This window comes from Phragmites australis, chromosome 13, assembly GCF_958298935.1.
Source record: "Phragmites australis chromosome 13, lpPhrAust1.1, whole genome shotgun sequence".
Taxonomy (NCBI): Eukaryota; Viridiplantae; Streptophyta; class Magnoliopsida; order Poales; family Poaceae; genus Phragmites; species Phragmites australis.
In genome coordinates this window covers 29,366,722-29,382,879 of record NC_084933.1, presented here as the reverse complement: position 1 = coordinate 29,382,879, position 16,158 = coordinate 29,366,722, and positions in this window count along the sequence as shown.

Sequence of the window (16,158 nt, the reverse complement as noted above, 5' to 3'; positions counted from 1 at the left end):
CAGGAGCGAGACATCCTCGAGCGTGGGTGATCTCGCCGCATGGGAGGTGGAACGTGGGCGTCTCATGACACCACCCGTCGACAAGGGCCGCGAGGAGGGCATTGTTGTAGCTGATCCGTGTCGCTGCCTTTGAGGCCCCCGCTAATGCGTCCACCTCCACCAGCCAGTATAACGGAAGTAGGTCGGCAGCACGTAACCTGCAAACATAATACAATTAGTGATGAATAACGATATAAATCGATATGAAACATTAAATGTAAAATGGACAAACCTCAGAATGCAGCACTTGTCAATCCTCATGAGCTCATCCGGTACACGAGGTCATAGTACCGGGAGCTTCACAGCCTGTACCGCGGTGCAGTATGAATGGTGCCTAATGTCGACCTCAGGGTTAAGCAACTCTAGGTGTGCCATACCTGCATGTTAACATGTTATTTATATTTGTATACGCAAAACAAATACAAAGTAAGAAGTGTCGACCACCCTAGATCTGGTCTAAGCTGGTCTTTATTTATGGAAACTAAACAAATAAACGTCCGACATATAACATGTCATAATAGATTGTTCAAATCGTACATAAATATGTGAACAAATCACAACCTAACATGTTATAACCTCGCACATAGATACAGTCTCAGTACTAAAACGGTAAAGTACAATGTTGTGCACATGAATATCCATCACACCATGAACTACAACATTAATAAATCTAAATAAGCTAACGAAGCCGATGACCAATGACTTGAGGACGTCTGCCATCTGCACTAGACCTAGAAGGACCTGCTTCCGTGGGGTTCAGACTTGGGACACTAACGGTGCATTTCTTTTAAGCATGTCCTGTTCTGTTGCACTTGCTGCATAATTTCACGCGACGCTTAGCTTCTGCTTCATCCATGTCATTACAGAGCCTCGTAGTCATGCGTCATCCCTTCTTCTGCTTCATCTTGTCAGGATTAGTGATTAACACACAATCGGACACAGTTTTCTTCGTGAAAGAACCATAAATCCTGAAATCATAGACCTCATGGTTCCATGTGTCGAACAAATCTTCTTTCTTGAAGTAGTCGGAGACTTACCTCCAAGTCCTCATACCCGTCACAGCACACGCGGCAATCACATAGGAGTATAGCTTCTGCAGTAGCATCGGATTATAACAGGTGCAAACACATCTATCATCGAAGATGGTACACTCGTGGATGACTCTCTCACGCTTGCCGGCTCTCCTTCCTTTGTCACTGCAAAGAATTTCATATCTGTGTTGAGTAGTTCCCATGATCTTTACCCGGTGCACCTTTGCCTTCTACGCATTGTATTCCTTGTACTTAGTCATCTTTGTCACAAAAATCATACTAGCATTATTTAGCGTCGTATACGCTACTGCATAGCGGTCCCTGAAATATTTACATGTCCCTTAAAGTATGAAATCAACCAACCCCACCAGTGGTAACCCCCTCACACCTTTCATCACTCAATTGTAAATCTCTGCTAAATTTGTAGTTATAATGCCGTACCTAGCCCCATTTATGTCGTGAGAAGAGCTCACTTCTCCTTCGGCTTATTCTCAATCGCTCAATGACTTGGTAGATGACTCGGTCATCTGCGTGATGCTAGCTTCATTGTCCTTTGGTTGGTACTCAAGAGGTACTGGTTCATCCTCCGACCCCCTCATGGGCCTCCCTGCACTCTCCTATGTTTGATTCTTTGTCAGCTCATCCAGTGTCTTTTAAAGAGCATCAAACTCCCTCAGCTGGTTCTGACCGCACAACCGCTTAAACATGTTCATGAGATTCTTGTTCTTGAATTGGCGAAAGAAGTTTGCACCAAAATTTCACATGCACCATCAACTCTGCAGATCTGGCACACATATACAATCAAACCACCGTCTGTTCCATTTTGCAGATCCATATTTGCCTTGAGCATCCCAGCATACCAGTCATGTATAATGCACACTTTTGACTGAGCACAAACAATTATCACACTCACACTGTACAGGAACCAATACCAACTGCTCCTGTTCTCACCCTTCAAAAATGCAAAGGCCAATGGTAGAACTTGATTGTTCCTATCGACCACAATAGCAGTTAGGATCTATCCCACGAACTTACCGATAAGAAAAGTGTTGTCCATACACAAGATAGGCCAACAATGTTTATAAGCTTCGATACATGCCCTATTACAAAAAAACATCGCTTCGGGACGCACTTGCCAGGTTTGGACAGCAATAGATACTTATGAATGTCGTAATACGTTCTCGGGTTCATTCGAGCAATGGCCTGTAGTAAATGTGGCAGATTCTCATACGACGCTTCATAGGTGACGAACCTCATCTTGATTGCCTTCCTCTTCGCTCTCCATACTTGCTTATAGCTGATAGTGTACTTATAATCCTTTTCAATTTGTCCGATTATAGACTCTGTTCGTAGTTCAGGTTGTTCATAATCTGGGTGTATATTACATTGGCGACAAAGGATAAGGTTATCTTTCTGTGGCTGGGCTCAAGTTCGTCCATCATGCAAGTGTGCTTGACCACAATCGACACCTCTCAATAGTCAACCCACTTCTCCTTGAAGCCGTGCACTTACCACGGACAACCCTTATTCACGCACTTGACATTATATTTCTTCTTGCTTGACTTGACAACATAAAACTATCATCAAAGCGGTGTCGCTCATTGAGTCACAACATCCTTCATAGCCTGACCGGTAGGATACGTAGCACCTTGAATCACATCATTTTGCGTATACTCCTAGACCACTTGATTCCACTCATTCACCACATATTTGTTGAAGTTGGGATTGTCCAATCCGTGGGAACCGGAGCATCTTTCTCACCATCTGAGATGTCATATTTAGAGAATTCGTTAGCCTCATGATCATCCCACTCCATCTGTTCAATTAGAGGAGGGATTCGTTCCCCCTCACCCGCCTCACCGATAGGTTCATTCGAATAATCTGGTGAATGTGCACCATCCGGATCGACATCCTCCTCATACTCTTCCTCAGCACGGTCCTCCTCCGCATACCCCCACCCTGCATCTCCCCAATTGTCTCTTTATTTTTCCATTGTATAAGCAACATATGAGACCAGCCACTGTGCATAACATGTTGCCGGTACCTCTTCCACACTTCATCTTCCTAGAGCGGGAATACCTCTCAGTACACACATTCCTTGTAACGGTTTCTCACAATACTAATGATCATCTCTTGAATCTCGGGGTCTATTTTGAAACTCCGCATCAACTAGGCATACAAGTATACGATACTTTTGTACATAGGTTTGAAGATACCCTTGTATATTGACTGAAATACGGATAATACTAACCCTTTCAGACCATATAATATTTCACTGTTGCCATAAAAAATTCTAAACTGCTACATATCCAACATACCTGGTAACCATCGATAAAAACTCTAACATTATTACAACAGAATAAAAATAATTATGTAAAACTACATCTACAATAGAAATTTCATTACAAAAATAGCCCAACATGTAATCTGTACCGCAACAAAATATTCTAGGGTCATACATCAAATACCTCTAAATGCCACATCTACCGTATCAATTATGACTACACTATATCTAAAACGTACATTTAATACGTAACATATGCCTAAATATTACATCTAATTACTAAAATATGCGTGTAAAAAATATCTAATTGGTAAACTATATTAACCCCTAATTCTAAAACTAGACCTACATTCTAACCTACGTCTTGTAATTATCCTACTAGATTTGTAAAAAAAATCTAAATGTAATATATATCCTATATCAAAATCTAACGCTACTGACTATCCTACCCAATTTATAAAAAAAAGAAAAAAAAATATATCTCTTTTCTCCAGTAGAGCTTCATCGTGCAATTTTTCCTTCCCTCCCCTCTCCTCTTGGCTCAATGGAAAACAAATGAGGAAGTGATGTCGGCAGGACTGGCCGTGTCGGTTTAAATACCTAAAAGATCTCGCCCCCCTTAACAGGCGAAATCTTTTGGGTGAGCCTGCACGATATAGACGCCAGAAGGTCTCACACGTTCAGCGGGCGAGAACTTAATCTCGTCCGTTGAATGGATAAGATATTTCTCTCTTCGGTTATTTAATTCGCTGACTGGTAAGACTCACACATTAAGCAGGAGATGGTAAATTAGATCTGTCATTTTTTGAAGCGAGCATATATTTTTGAAAATATTAAAGAAATAAGATATATAAAAAAATCAGGAGAGCTGAGGCTGGTTGGTTGGTTTTTGCAAAAGTGGGTTGGGCCAGGAGCCTAAAGTATGGCGTGGTAAAGCTGATTCCAGTTACTGTGGACTGCTCCGATGTCGTGTCGTGTCGCTCTCCTCGGCCCTCCGAATCAGTTCGCTGTCTCAAGGATCATTCATGGATGATTGGATGCCGCATGCGTTGCCCTCCCCGTCGTCCGTGTGGGAAATGTAACTTCACATGCGTACTTATGGATATATGATATATCTTATTTGTCTATTTCATTTACATAATATTTATTTATATGTTGATTTTTATATTTACCTTATGATTTTTTACATACTTTATCAACATAAACTCAATATATATAAATAAATTTTAAAACACGTGTCCACATATGCTAGTGGAAATTTCTCTTGGTGTCAGAGACTGCAACCGTAATTATTGTCGCACTCGGCTGAAATCGCCCATCCCTGCCCTGATCACAACACCACCAGCTCCCGTTGTGTTCATTGATCTGTGCTCTTGTTTAGTTTCTCAATCCGGAGAACGGCCCAGGTACTTGGCGCACTATGTGGGAAGGGAAAAGTTACCATCTGGTGCAATCGTTTTGATGCTTGTTCAAGATGTGTTGCTTTAAAGCAAGTTTAGTTCAATTATCGAGAGAAGAATAGATAGTATGGTTTCAATACATCAGAGTTTACAGAGTAGCTTTCTGGCTATAATTAGGGAGAACTCTACTAAACAATAAATTTCAATTTTTACCTTTTTGAGTGAAATTTATGGGAGTGATTCTCTGAAATAAACTAGAAGCTGAGAAGCTAAAAAAAATAGCTTCTCCTGATCCACTTCTCGTACAGAATCACTTCTTCTATATAGTTTATTCTAAAGAATCACTAGAATCACCTTCAGTCACGAAATCATTTTCATCAGAGGATCACTCTGCGCAGAGAGAGCTTTACTAAGTAGGCCATAAGACGGTACATTTCTTTGAACGTGATAGAAATATGAGATATTTTTAATTGATTGCTAATGCCAAACACCATAAAACTCGTATCCCTTGAATATAACATGATGCACGAATGTTAATAAGGTGAAATTAAAGAACATATCACTGCATAATACAAATATTTTCTTGGACAATACGAGGAATCAGTTTTCGATGCTTGAGACTCAAAGGGGGACATACCTAAGGTTCGTGATGTAGAGAATGATATGTTTGCAGAAAGCTTTTTTTTGAAAAAAGTCAAAAGAGGTGATATTTTAAATGGAATATAATAAAGCAACAGATCCATATGGGTTCCCAGCGAAATTCTATCAAGTTTTCTAGGAAGTAATCAAGGTTGATTTGATGACCTTATTTGATGATTCCTATAAGTGAATTCTTTCTCTTTTCAGACTCAATTTCAGAATTATTATGCTACTTTCGAAAATTAAGGATACAACAAAAGTACAACAATACATATCAATATGCCTCATAAATATTTCCTTCAAAATATTTACTAAAGTTGCTACAAATAGAATTGCTGAGGTATCACAGAAGGTATTTAGACCTTCTCAGACAGTTTTATACCAGGAAGAAATATTATGAAAGGGATAGCCATACTTCACAAAACTATTTACGAGATGCATAGAAAAACAATTTAATGGAGTGATTCTTAAACTTGATTTTGAGAAACCTATGATAAAGTCAAATGACCTTTTCTGCAACAATCGTTAGGAATGAAAGGATTCTCTCATGTTCGGTGCTCATGGATTGAGCAATTTATAAAAAGGAGAGATTTGCAGTCAAGGTCAACAATAATATAGGAAGATATTTCTAGACAAAGAAAGGTCAGTTGGTTGTTCTGATTTGTAGAGCCAAAGAAGCGGGTCAAATACAGGGTGTTGTGCCTCACTTAATTAACGATAGACTATAGATCCTACGATATACCGATGATACAATACTTTTTATAGAACATGATACTGATCAAGCTAAGAATATTAAGTTTTTGATTTGTTCATTTGAACAACCTTCTAGCATTAAAATTAGTTTCTAAAAAAATGGATTGTTCTATTATGAGAAGACTAAAGAGTTTGAGGAGCAACATTTTCAAGTTTTTAGGTACCAGATGGGGAACTACCCCTTTAGATATCTTGTATTCCTATATACCATACGAAGATAACCAATAAAGATTGGTGAATAACAAAGGATAGAATCTAGAAGAATCTGAGTAGCTGAAAAGATAAATATTTGTATGTTGGGGGACATTTAGTTCTGATTAATTCAATTTTAATTAGCATTGTGATGTGCATATTGTCTCTTTTTTAATTCCCTGCAGAGTACTTAATAAATTAGACTATTATAGATCAATATTCTTTTAGCAAAGTGTAACTGTTGTTGACCTTCTGAAGTCAGAACTCCTTAATGTATCCTTTCGTAGGGCTCGAATAGGGTAAAATTTGTATAACTGGAATGATTTGGAAGTAAAGTTGGTATTTGTGTGAATTAATGACCAGGAAGATGTTTTCAAATGGTCTGTGCACGATACTAGTAAATTTTTGATACAGTCTATATATAACAATTTAATGAATCATGGTTTCAATAGAGTATACATTTTTTTAAGCTAAAAATCTCCTTAAAAATTAAGATTTTCCTGTGGTATTTAATTAGAGAGTCATTCTCACAAAAAGATAATTTACTTAAGCGAACATGACAAGGTAGTGTCCAATGTTGTTTTTTAATAGCACGGAGACTATCCAACATTTATTTTTTGATTGCCAATTTACTAAGTTCATTTGGAGAGTAGTGCGGATGCTTTCGGTATTGGTCATTCGAAAAGCGTTTCACATGTTTTTGAGATTGGTTATGTAATACGGATCCAAAGTTGAAATCCTAAATTTTGGTTGGGGCAAGTGCTTTATGTTGGGTCATTTGGTTAACAAGAAATGCAATTATTTTTTATGAATCGAAACCAAACACTTACATTCAATTGATGATCTTTAGATAACACATTGGATTCGACATTAGTCCATACTGCTAAAAGAGGAGGCAAGAAATCGAATGAAGTGGGTGCGCTGTACTAGAGATCACAATAATAGATATATTTTGCAAATATAAATAGATGTTTAATAGGAGGCTCGGTCGCTGAAGCTAGATTCCCATCATATTTATGATTAAATTTATAATAGTTTTACTATTTGTTGGCCTTTTATTTGCCGTCCATACTTAAAACGATGTAACAATGAATAATAAAATATTCTTTTATCTAAAAAGTTTGGACCGCACTGCCTCATGCGTCTCCCCTGAAATTTCGTGGCGTGTGCATGTTTGAGGTAATCTCTGATCAAAATCTTGCGATTCATTTGTGCCAGACAAGGACGAATCCGGTCCAGAGTTATTGGTCGCGTTCAGCATCATTTTGTGGTAGGGACGTCTAACTGAAGCACGCCTCAACGCACTTCAAGCGTAGCGAGCTACCTAGCTTTTCTGGTGTAAGGACCGAACCAGATGATGGCTGCACATGAGTGAATTCTACTATCCAACACAACGCCAACAAATACTGAACAATGATAATCGATAGTACTTATCAAAAAATATCATCACTTCTACATTACTACCGATTTTTTAAAGATGGTGAATAAACGGCAGTGATTATCACTTCAGTTACAGGATAATGATTGTCCATATCTATGCTGATTTATATAACGAACTGATAGTGATATAAGTTATTATTACCTATTTTTGATTTTATTCTAACGATTTATATACTTATCACTATTAGTTACAGCTATGAAACGGTAGTGATACTCAATTTAGAAAGAATAAAAATAAAACATAAGTTTTTAGACATTAATTTAATCGAGATTTATATTACTAATAACCATAATATTTGATTTATATCATACTATTTTTACTGTGCACCAAAAGCTAAGTTCATGCATGGCTCGCGCAAAACCCTAAACTCGCGCGCGCAAAAACTATAAACGCGTGCTACTAAGCTACCAACCATGATGATACTCAATCCAGAACAAGAAGTCATCATCGGCGTTGTCGCAGTCGCCAACGCCGAAGTCTTCCCCGGCCTCGTCCTCGTCCTCCTCCGACGAGCTCGACCGAGGCTTCTTCGCCTTCGGCTCGTTGACAAAGAAATCACACACCTCCTCCTCAGAGGGGGGGACCCCACCGAGTCGCCGAAGTCCGAGGTTGTTGGTGCCTCATCCGATGACCGCGCCGGTGGGGCCTCCTCCTCCTCCCCAGACGACGGCATGGGTGTGGGAAGCGTGGCCAGAGAAAGCGGCGTCGGTGGAAGGGTAGAGGGTGAGAGCAATGGCGGTGGAAGGGGAGAGCGAGTGAGAGAGTGGTGAGTTGATCGAGTGTGAAAGAAGCAACATTTAAAAGAGCTGGGAGAAGCCGAGCAGACTAGCGCGTGAAGCCGAGCAGGCGTGCGAGTGAAGACGTACGAATTTGTGTATATGATTGTTGTTTATTAAAGACATATCTTTTAATAAGCTAATATCACTGCTGGTTCGTAAAATGAACCAACAATAATAAATCACTATCAATTCATATCACTAACCAGCATAGTTAATCACTATCATTGACAGTTCTTATCGGCTTGGCTTTTTATATCTGTCTGCTTCTAAATCGGCAGTGAAAAGGAAGCACAGATAACCTTTCTATAGTAGTGTCGTTACATACGTTACCTACATGTGATAGAAAATATTTGGCGTTGTTGCATCCAACGATCAGAGTGGTTGCAACTGTATATGAACAATATGGGTATAAGCAGCTAGACGTGGAGTACTTTGCTCTAACTATGTCTTGCTCGTCCAAATAAGATTGGCAACAGGTCTCGGATTAGGTCCTTGCGGATTTTGCACTCGGCGGGGGTTGTAGGTCGGCCCTGATATCGGGTCAGGTTAGGAGCAGAGGTGAGAATTCACTCACAGATCTTCATGGGCGCCCGAGAAGCCTAGTCAGCTAGAGCCCATCGTCGTCTAGCTCCACCCTCTCGTTGTTTGCCTGTTGCTCCCGTCGCGCCGCCACCTGCGCCACTGAGCCGTCGAGCCGCCACCCCTGCACGCCACGGTGCCGCTCTGCCGCCCGCCCCTGCCTCGGCATCACGCCACCGCCTGTGTTGTCGAGCTACCTCTCCACACGCCTACGTCACTGAGCCGTCGAGCCGTCTCCCCCTATGCTTTGGCACCGCGCCGTCGCCCGTGCCCGTCGAGCCACTACACCCACGCCTGCCTCGGTGCCGCACCGCCGCCTGCGTTGCTAAGACATCTAGCAGCCGCCCCTGCCTGCCTCGGTTCCTGCTCCCACCCGCGGGGTTCTCATCGGGTTTCGGGTCCCCGCCAAGTTCAAGATAGGGGTGATTATTCACCCGTTAAGATTATTGGGTTGTGGTTGAATTTTCTTATTTGGATTTCAGATCAGATACATTCTTTCTACATCGATCTCGACCCGCCCCGTTAGAAGGCCTCCGTCCAATTGATCTTCTCTCGGTCAGTCGGTACACATGCATGGTCCAACGCATGCGCTAGCAAAGCGCGCGCTGCTCCCCGGCCGGGCCGTACGTACGTGCGTGCGTGTGCCCCAACCGTGGGCACGGCGGTCGGCGCCCCGTCTCCTTCATCGGACGAGACGAGGCCCCACGCCGTCATTAGATCGCCAAGTGCGCGCACTGTGCGCACAGCTTTCGCGCATAAAAGATGCCAAATAACACTCGATGATCTCCATAGGATATCATCGATGCTTCCACTCGACGGGACACTCTTCCAAGGAGCTAGCGCTTGAAATCTCACGTACCTCGGTATCTCGATCGGCCGGCTGCAGATGTAGGCCCGAGCGTGCAAGCGAAAGTAGGCCGGCCGGGGCGCCGTACGTACGCCCGCGTAACACCGCACCTACCAGCAGGCCGTAAAATTCCCGGCTGGCGCGCATGCGTGCATGCTGTCCGATCGATAGGACAAGCACGTAACGCATCGTGCCTGACAGCGATTAACCAGCCGTCTCCGTTTGCTCGATCGGTTCATGCATCAGCTGAAACCTCATGCAGATGCATAGCATGGACGAGACCCATAACGACAAGCTAGATAGACGAAAGAAAAGGAAAGCACAAAGGTGGACGCATGCATGACCTAGCCAGCGAGGCAGAGGCAGGCGCTGTTCATCGATCTATACTATACCGGTGCAGATCGAGAGCAATGCAAGGCCGCACACACCCTCTAACTACCTGCGCGCAGTATAGTATACCTAGCGTCGCTAGGTCGCTTTTGCCTGCAGACGAGAGCGATGAAGGTGCTGCATCGGCACTGCCGCACTGGTCCGGACGTGAAGCCGCTCGTCAGTCCTGTTCACGGCCTGCCCGGCCTTCCCAAAACAGAAAGTTGGCACCGACGCCCAGCTATCACGGCCGGGCAACGCTGGCAAAAGCCGCCCCCTCGCGCGCGGACATTATTTCCTGGCCAGCCTTCTCCTCCCTCTCGGTCCAGATCCAGCGCCAGTGCAGGATGATGGCGACGTGAGAGCGAAGAGACGCACGGAAAAGGGGACGACGAGCCCCTCGCCGGCCCCTCGCTAGCACAGCTCGTGTGTCTCTCCCTCCTATTTTTTCCGTTGCTGTACGTGGGTGGGCACGGCGCGAGTAACGCGCTTGCCAGCCTCCCGCTTCCGCCTTTGCGCTCTGCTGGGCGTTTCACAGTTTTTCGCGGCGGCGTAGCGTAGCCAGGGGCCCCGGCGGTAGGCGATGAATTGCTGGTGCCGCTACTACATACGCCTGTGCCTTGTGTTAGACGTGTGTGCATGCATGGTCGGATCTTGTCGGCCGAATGTTTTTCCTACTACTCTGCTTCTACGTGCACGCATGAACCTCTGTGATTCAATGTGCTTGCATGGTACGGTGCACTAGTATAGGATATATATTCAATTCGGAGCGAGGAGGTGATCCGTGATCGAGACGAGAATGTACGTAGTTTCGTCTCCGTAAGTTGGTCAGCTGATGGGCTACTCGTTATCGTACATTAGTTAGCTTGGGCGAGCGACACGTCGATCGATGTACACAGTAGGAATTTCGAGTCTGAAGCGTGCATGTACCGGTACATGCCGAAATTCCATTTTAGCGTGCGCGATCGATTCTCCACTCCGACAACGGCTGTCCAAGCGAGACGTCCGACTTGGGCTGCCCAACTTGGCTGTCCGAACTCGCGTGGCCGACTTGGGCTGGGCTGTCCGCTAGCATGCGACGTGACAGCTTACATGAGTACCTTTTTGCTCAAATGTTCGGAGCTATTTTTTTTCTTAAAAGTTTTTCAGATATTTTTTTTCAAAAGTTTTGATATAACAGTTTGTTTATAAAAGTTTTCGAAAATGGAAAATCACGGAGGGAATTTTTCAAAAAAGGAAAGTTAGGGGTGTCAGGAACGGGGCGGGAGTTACTAAGAGCATCTCCATCCGGCCCTCTAAAATTGACCCCTTATATCTTCATATAGGGGTTCTCCCTATCCAGATTGACCCCTTATTTCTCTGTGCGCTCCAACCGACCGCCTAAATCTGACCCCCTATATTTCACTCACCCATATTTTAATACTATCCTTTAACTACCAAATTAATTCTAACGGCTATATTTCTAACGGTTTTTTTTCAACGGCTATTTTTTGCAACGGCTACTTTTTTTCAACGGTTTTTTTCAACGGCTATTTTTTCCCACGGCTATTTTTCACAACGGCTACTCTTTTGTCCAACGGCTATATTTTTCCAATGGCTAGTTTTTTCTAACGGCTACTTCCAACTCTATATAAACCCGGCTAGTCCCCTGTTGCCATTCACAAGTCCCACTCCCTTGTAGTTCCCTCTCTGATCGAAATGAGTCATCGTTTTCTGGTAGATTCATCGTCGTCGGAGGATGATGATGACGACGAACTCATTCTTGCTACACTACACCAAGCACACACTCAATATGCGCTTTTGAATGCTGCACGACCTGGGGGTTCTGTGCCTGGACGTCAGTATATCAACCGCAACAGAGAAGCCGGGCATTGGAGGCTATACGAAGACTACTTTTCAGATGCTCCTACCTACGGTCCAACTTTCTTTCGTCGCGGGTTTGTAAATGATCTGTTTTTGTTTGTTCGTCATTTTTGTGCATCCTCTTGGGTTCGACTGATTCTTATTACTTTCTTCAGGTTTAGAATGTCTCGTTCTCTATTTCTTCGCATACTGCAAGCTGTAGAACAACATGATGATTATTTTGTGCAGAAAAGAGATAGAATCAGACGTCTTGGGTTATCTCCTTTGCAGAAGATAACCGCATCATTTAGGATGCTAACTTATGGAGTAGCAGCAGATGCTACTGATGATTATATTCGGATTGCAGAAAGTACTGCTGTAGAGAGTCTTAAAAGGTTTGTGAAAGCTATTGTTGAAATCTTCGGTGATGAGTACCTGAGATCCCCAAATGATAATGATACAGCTAGATTACTTGCAATTGGAGAGCAAAAGGGTTTTCCCGGTATGCTCGGGAGCATAGATTGCATGCATTGGAAGTGGAAGAATTGCCCTGTAGCATGGCAAGGTCAATTTACCGGTCATATGCACGAGCCCACCATTATTCTAGAAGCCGTTGCTTCACATGATCTTTGAATTTGGCATGCCTTCTTTGGTTTACCAATACGTAGCACGTGATTGTTCATTCCCTTGTATAGCATCCAAACTAACTTCTAGCCATGCCGACACCAACATGTTGTCTTCTTTTACACTGAATTTTTTTGATCTGGCCTTTTTTGCTTTTTGGGATGCACCAGCTTCTACATGTGGCGTTTGTTGCTCCTCAAGTGGGCTTGCAAATTGACTATCATCCCAATACGGTCCATTGTCTTCAATGTTTCGATCACTCATCAAATCCAAAAAACTATCCATTGTTGCAACCTACACCTGCATAACACAAATTGTATACATATAATCAATTTCTAGCATTACAAAATATACAGATAATCAATTTCTACCATTGTAAAATTTCTAATATTAAAATGATTCTATCTCCTCTCCATTTCTCTCTACAGCCGGCCTACTCCATTTCTCTCTACAGCCGGCCTCCAAAGCTCTCTGCAGCTGGCCTCCAAATCTCTCCCCGTCGCCTCACTCTCCCAGTCGCCTCCCTCCTCCTCTCTCCCACTCCCCGGCCGGACTCCCTCCCTCTCTCCAGCCGGACTCCTTCTATGCCGAACTCCCTCCCTCTCCGAGTCCCTCTCTCGCTCATCTGCTGGGCGGGGGCACCGGAGGTGCTGGGCTGGCGGCGCGGGCTGCCAAGGGGCCCGGCAGCGTGGGCGGTGAAGGGGGCCAGCGGCGCGGGCGGCCAAGGGGTTCGGCGGCGTAGGCAGGGGGCCAGCGGCGCGAGCAGCGAAGGGGGCCAACGGCGCGGGTGGCCAACGGGTCCGGCGGCGCAGCCAAGGGGCCAGCGGCACGAGCGGCGAAGGGGGCCAGCAGCGCGGGCGGCCAACGGGTCCGGCGGCGCAGCCAGGGGGCCAACGGCGCGAGCAGCGAAGGGGGCCAGCGGCGCGGGCAGCCAAGGGGTCCGGCGGCGTGGGCAGCCAAGGGGTCCGGCGGCGTGGGCCAAAACGGAGGAGGCGTCGGCGTGCCAAGCGGTGGGACAGGGGAGGGGGGCGAAGGTGTACCTGGCGTGGACGGCGGAGGAGATGTCCGTGGCGGCGCGGGAAGCTCGGTCGTTGATGGATGGGGGCTCGGTAGACACTTCCTACGGAAGAGGTTCGAAGATGCAATTTTAGGGGTCCCTCAAAGATGAGGGGTGAGAAAGGGGGTCGGTTGGAGAGGTTTTTGCACTGTTTTTCCTAAAAGATAGGATAAGGAGTGGAAAAAGGGGTCGGATGGAGATGCTCTAACTCGCGTGCAGGAATTAGCCATCTCCGCTCTGTTGCTCACGGGTGTTCCAATACATTTTTCTCGGTGAACTTTTTAAAAACTTTTTCTTAATAACTATTTTTAAAAACTTTTGAGCTAACTTTTTTTGGGTAAATTTTCTTAGCTAACTTTTGTCTTAGGTTTTTTTTTTTCATTTTTGGATTATGGAAGAATGGGTCAAACTTCTTTGCACCAAATTACGTGCTTACCAAAATTAGCAGTGTCCCTTTCCCGACAAAAATGGTCTTGCGCGTGCCATGCTAATACGTTGTCGGTAATTGGCGCCAATCATTGTCGGTCTGGCCCGCGTCAATCAGCGTGGGTGGCGCGTGCGTCATGCTACAAATAGTAAGTATATTTTTTAAAGTTCGGTCTTCAAAATTAAATTTTGACTAAATCTTTTTTACAAAATATATTATTTATAGCTATAAAATCTATGTAGTGTGAATTTATTTTAAATTATGAGTCTAATTATATAATTTTTATATACTAAATATTTTTATAATTTGATTAAATATTAATCAAAATATATAAAATTTGTTTTTTTAAAAAAAAATACGTCTACTATTTTATTTAAAAGGAGTTTTTTTTCTCTTCCACGCTTTGTATTTGCATGTCGGTGAAACCGTGATCCGTGAAAGCTCTTGGAGGTGCTCTGTGAGTGGTGCTGACACGCATGCATGAGCGACCTTGCAGCGAGCAGACCTTTCAGCGCAACGCATTTACTGATCACGCATCTTGGACTTCCCAAAGTCCCGACTTGACATGGTAGATCGATTTGCACCTGTACTTGGACAGATCATAAGTACGAGGAATTGCCGTGCAAGCATGCACTTTGACGCGATGCAGCCAAACTTGTGTTTAATCTGTACCATCGAGGGCAAGCTAGCGAGGTATGAGCTGTGGCTGTGGGTGACTTGGGGACTTGGGGTACGGGTGCTAATGGCATTACACTCTGATGCAGAAAATTTGGGCTAGCTAGCTCCCAAGAAAGTCAGAAACTGGAGGCCCGCCGTTCTGAGTAAGCGGGCACGCAAGCAAGTCTGGCAAACTGGTAGTCGGGTCGGCACAACTCGGGCAACCGATTTTTTATTTTTATTTTTTAATATTTGTAAAATATATTATCATTTCAAAATATTATATATTTTGGATACCGTTGTTTATTAGATTGGCGACTGAAAGATATCACCTATTCAACGAACGATAACTATAAAAAATAAAAAATAAAATATTTTATTACTCTCAGAACAATATCAAAATAGTTATAAAAAATTCTAAAAAAAAAGTATGTTATAGAAAATGCTATAACCTATAAAAAAATTCAACTCAACCAATTACTTGTCAATAAGAACAAAAAAGATAAATTTTATTGTATGCAATGAAATTTGTCTTTTTTATTTTTTATTGTAAAAGTCGTGGTTTTGTCTAAATTTTTTAAAGCTAGATTATAGTACCTTCTATAACATATATTTTTTTCAAAAAATTTCATGACTATTTCTATATTATTTCGAATTTTGAGAGTAATTAAATGTAATGTTTTTTTATCTTTTTTATTTTTTAAAGTGTCATCCATCCAAGAGGTAATCTAGATGCATAATATTTTAAAATGATCATATATTTTTGTAATATTGAAAAATGTAAAAATAAAAAATAAAACAAATTCCAGGCAACCCGTGTCCGCGCCTTGACTCACCGATCCATGAAAGATGAAGCCGCCGGCCGGGGCAAGGCCGCGGTGGCCGGCACGGCATGTGGATGCGATGGACGCACGCGACGCGCGGCGAGGGCGTAGCGCGTGGCCTCTCGGGGTTTCGGTCTCGACCGGTCACAAAATTAGCACGGCCATCAATCACCGCTGTGACAAACGCAGGCCGCGCCGCGCGAGCTCGTGAGCCCGTGATCGCGGCCGGAGCAAGAGCAAAAATCACGCTCGGGTATGGCGTGCTCGCGTGGGCTAGACCCATGTTGTGGTCCGGGGTTCAAGCAGATGGTGCGCCCAAGTTCGTCTGGCTGGGCTGACGGACGGCCCCTTCTTTTTACTGGGAGTAAACGGGA